The sequence below is a fragment of the Carlito syrichta genome, unplaced genomic scaffold (assembly GCF_000164805.1).
Source record: "Carlito syrichta isolate Samal-C Ts95f unplaced genomic scaffold, Tarsius_syrichta-2.0.1 Scaffold303307, whole genome shotgun sequence".
Lineage (NCBI taxonomy): Eukaryota > Metazoa > Chordata > Mammalia > Primates > Tarsiidae > Carlito > Carlito syrichta.
Window position 1 is genome coordinate 530,477 of NW_007247403.1, and position 5,342 is coordinate 535,818.

The following is a 5,342-nucleotide window of genomic DNA, read 5'->3' on the forward strand; positions in this document are numbered from 1 at the left end:
CTTTGAAGCCTTTTCTTTTACCTGAAAAACCATCATAGAAGAACCCAGTTTTCACACTGCTGACTTCTTGAAACTGCTGCCGTAGAAGCACTTCTAAGAGTGAAGCACCACCTCTGCAATGTGTTAGGAGCAAGTGCAAGTCAGCTTTGTTCATAGAAGGGACCTGCGATTTGATATTGATGGGAAGGAAGTAAATTTTTGCAGGGTTTGGGTCTAACTAGATTTTAATTAAGGTAGGAATCTTTTTTTTTTTTTTTTGAGTTGGAGTCTCACTCTGTCGCCCAGATTGGAGTGTAGTGGCCGCTCCCGGCCACTGCAGCCTCGACCTGCTGGGCTCCGGCGATCCTTCCGCCTCAGCCCTCCAAGTAGCCGGAATTACAGGCGCGCACTACCACGCCTGGCTGATTTTTTGATTTATTGTAGAGATGAGGTCTCACTGCCCAGGCGGGTCTCGAACCTGCGGACTCAGGCACAGTAGGAATCTTTTAAAGTACACCAACAAAATAATACCATGGCCATGAAGAGCTTTGTCTAGAGAGGAAAAAGTAGGTGATAACCCAACGTCTTATTCCAATATTGTTTCAATAGCTTTCTGAAGAGATTCCTAAATCCTCTTCTGACCTTTAATCAAACCTGGAAATATGTACTTGCTCTAAGCTTGGTGGGGGGGGGGGGGGGAAGGAGGTGGCTTAAAGAGAAAAGAGAGGAACAATATTTTTTCAAAGAGTTTATTTATAAAGATGAAATATGAATAAGTTAAAGGTTATAGATAGTTATGTATATACAAAGGTAAATAATAATAAGTTAGTGGAAGATTTGCCCACAGTAGCAAAAACATGGAACCACTAGATGCCTATCAATAGTGGACTGGATAAAGAAAAAATGGTACCTATATACCATGGAATACTACTCAGTCATTTTATATATATATATAATGTCCTTTGCAGCAACATGATGCTCACTGGATGGAGACCATTCTAAGTGAATTATCACGGAAACAGAAAACTGAATACTGCATGTTCTCATTTATAAGTGGGAGCTAAACAGTAAATGCTGCCGGGTTTGGTGGCTCAGCCTGTAATCCCGCGCCTTTGGGAGGCTGAGGTGAGTGGATTGCCTCAGCCCGCGGGTTCGAGACCCGCCTGGGCAGGCGAGACCTCATCTCTACAATAAATCAAAAAATCAGCCGGGCGTGGTAGCGCATGCCGGTAATTCCGGCTACTTGGAAGGCTGAGGCGGAAGGATCGCCAGAGCCCAGCAGGTCAAGGCTGCGGTGGCTGGGAGCGGCCACTGCACTCCAGTCTGGGCAACAGAGTGGGACTCCAACTCAAAAAAACCAAAAAACAAAAAACAAAACAGTAAACGCTGAATACTTAAGGATAGGAACAACAGACAATGGGGACTCCTAAAGGGAGGAGGAGGAAGAAAAGGGTTGAAAAAGTACCTGTTGGGTACCATGCCCACCACCTGGGTGACAGGCTCAACAGAAGCCCACACCTCACTATCACCCAATATATCCATGTAACAAACCTGCACATGTATCCTTGGAATCTAAAAAGAAAAAAAAATTGATAAATACAAAACAAACAAACAACCTGGAAATATGTACTTGCTCTAAGCTTGGTGGGAGGAAATTACTTAAAGAAAGGAGAGAAAAATATTTTCTCAAAGAGCCTATTTATACAGGCAAAATATAAATAAGTGAGGGGTTGCAGATCAATACCACAGGTATAAACTAATTAACAAGTAAGTAGAGCATTCATGTGCTCCTTCCTTAATAGACAGTTATTAGGTACCTAATATGTTAGACACTGTACTAGACTCTGGGGATATCAAGTTCATAAAGTCCATTTCCTGACAGGAATAAAGCACAGCCTAGTTGAGGACACCCAATCTGGACTACTTGAAAAGATCACATTATCAAGACTGTTACTGACCTCCACAACTATCCCACAGTGTAGGTATTATCACCACTTCAAAGATGAGGAAAGTGAGACTAGAGAGTACAATAACTCACTTGAGGTTGCACATTTAAGGAAGTCTTGATCCCAAATCCTTCCGACCCAGAGACCCTCATGTTTTGTAGTACACTATGCTGCCTTTCTGAGAAAAAAATCTGTCTTCTCTGAAATATATGAGGAAGGACCCCCCAAGACAGAATTTATTTATAAAAAATTGTGTATTTATTCTTATATGTTTAAACTTCAATCACATTCAAAGTACTCTGTTTGATGCAATACACCTATCAAGATGCTTTCTCCACTGCTCAGCCAGTTTTGAACTTGTCAATTTTGATGCCTTTCAGTGTTTCTACTATTTTTTGTTTCATGTATTCCACATTGGCAAAACGTTTCCATTTGAGGACTTTTTTCATCACATAATGAGAAGTTGGGACCCTGAGGCCACACATGGTGTGTCACCTACCACATCCCAATTCTTTTCTCCCTGCCTGGATTGGAGTCCTTTCCAATGAAACTACCAAAATGTTTGTGTCCTTTTCTCCACATCTTTTTTTAAAAATTAAATTGAATTAATTTATTTTTTAACTTTAAAATTTTTTATTTTCAAATTGTGGGGTACAATTCAGGGTTAGGTATACAGATATTCATTGTGCAGGTACCCTTGTGATGAGGTGTGCCCCCCCCAGGCAGATTTTGACTACTGCCAATCCCACCTCCCTGCCTCCCCGCCCCCCAGTTTTCTGCTACTGTCAATCCTTTTCTTATAGTATTATGGTAGTTGTTCATGGTCCACTTATGAGTGAGAACATATGATACTCAGTTCTCTGTTTCTGTGAAAGATCACTCAGTATTAAAGATACTAATTCCATTCAGGTTGCTGCATAGTTCATGATTTCTCCACATCTTCAAAACAAACAAAAGGAAAGTTGCTCAGGGTGAGATCAGGTGAACTGGGGAGGGGGTCTGCCGTTTTGGGTCAAAAATTGTTGAATATTCAGCACAGTGTGAGTAGGTGTGCTCGTAAATCACCCGTCATGAAATAGGCAAGCAGTTGAAAGACTCTCAAAAAAAAAAAAAAAATCACTGAAGCTGAACACAGCCTCTTACAACAATGCTAGCTCGTACACTGATGTTGATGGGTTCCCAGAACACTTATCTAGCAGGGGAAGCCTGTATTGCAAGAGGCCTGCCCGCCAAAAAATAATTCCAGGTTTTTGTTTGGTCCCCCCCTTGTATGACAATGCCTGTGAATTTAAAAGTTCTGAATTTGGTCAATTTGCTTATCAAAGTACTTTCTGAAGGGAACCAAGAAAACAGAAATGATGGTTCCTACCTCCTTGGGGCTTAATGCATTATTTACATGTCCTCTTTTTAAGTTCCCAGGGGTAAATAGAAGGATTTCATGTACTTCTCCATTCATTCCCAAACTGTCTGCTTTGCCTCTTAGTTCATTTCTTTTTTTTTTTTTTTTAGTTCATTTCTAGTAAAATAAATTAATGAAGATCACTCTGAAGTATGGTCAGAAGACCAGAAGGATTGACCTCATCTGCATGTTGGAAATGCAGAATCTCAGGTCCACCCCAGATCTACTGAATCAGAATCTTCATTTTTATAAAATTTCCCCATTTATTCTTATGTACTAATGCTTGAGGACTATTTAACCTGCGTGAAATGTGTTTAATAACTCTAGCAGCTTACTGCACAAAGAGGCTTGCTCCTGACCTTGGACTGTAGTGGGTGGAGGGAGGAAAGAGGAGATAAGCAGATAGAAATGTCTACAATACACATATTCACTTATAGGTCTATCATTGCCTCCAACAGCAAGAGACATCCCTGCCCACAGATCACTAGCTCTTTAATTTCTTTCAAAAGGTTACTTTCTTACTAGAAGAGGAGAAAGAGAGTCCAGACTCTGCATTCAGATATGTCATATAACACAGCTGAAACTTCCCAGGTCTGCTGCTATGGCCTTCTGTAGTCACTGAGAGCCACAGATGTCATAGTTCAACCTATATGTTCTTCCTTTCAAAGAATAAGATAAATAGGTTTTTCAGCATTAAGCTCCAGGTCAAATTCCACTTCCTTGAAGCCTTCCCTCATTCCCTGTCAAAGTTAATTTCCAGTTCTCTGCTTCTATAGCATGCTGCTTGTTTTTCTCTTATTCCATTAGCCCTCATACTGGGCTGCAGGCATATTTGTTTTCTCCTCTGCATTCACAGCTACTTGAAGGAAGGAATTTTCTGTGGTTTACCTTTTCATTCCCTCTTAATATTTTGCATATTATAAGTAATCTCTTTTGTTTAGTTGTATCACTGTCCTTCCTGAGGTGGGTGGGTGACTTCAATGTGTGACCTAGGAAGTCAGAAAAAGTGGTTAAAAAAGAAGCAGAGAAACAAGATGCGGAGATAAAAACACAAACATTTTGGTGGTTTCATTGGGAAAGACTCCAATCCAGGCAGGGAGAAAAGAACTGGGATGTGGCAGGAGACATCATCTGTGGCCTCACGGTCCCAATTTCTCATTATGTGACCAGTCAGAAGCAAGGAGTTTCTTTTACTTAAGAGATGATGTCAGGGAAGAGGAATCTGTAGAATTGAAGTTTGGATATCAGAGAGACCAGCTGGAGTTCAAATAGGATTAGATGCTGGAAGTGACTACTGGGAGGTATAAAGAGGATAGGAAAAAAAAATGTCCCAGTGCAGTGGCTCACACCTGTAATCCCAACACATTGGGAGGTTGAGGCGGGAGGACTACTTAGGCCCAGGAGTTTGAGACCAGCCTGGGCAACATAGTGAGACTTTGTCTTTAAAAAAAAAAAAATTTCAAGAAATTAGCCAGGCATGGTGGTATATGCCTGTAGTCCCTGCTACTTGGGAGGCTGAGGTGGAAGGAAGGTTGATGTTGTGGTGAGCTGTGATCATGCCACTGCACTCCAACCTGAGAGCAATAGAGTGAGATCCTGACTCAAGAAAAACAAACAAATAAATAAATATAGAAGGGATAACAATAGCAAGAGCACCCCAGTGAGCAGTCTGTCACAGAGAAAGACTATGCTCTGACAGGAATGACAGCATAACAAATAATTCTAGAAAGGGCTTAACATTTCTTTTTCTTTTTCTTTTTAAAGATGTGGGGGACATATTTAGGATTAGGTATACAAGTGGTCACTGTACAGGTAAAGTTTGAACCTCCCTTTGTTCCACACTTTGTCTGGGGAGCCCAACATTTCATCCCACTAACTAGTTGTTTGGCCCAGTCCAAATCAACTTAACCAAACTAGACCTCAGTTTCTTCATCTGTCTGATGAGAAATGACAAAGTTATCCCAAAGCATCTGTTACAGGACCACTAATGTTAATGCATTTCTTTGTTCTGAACTAAA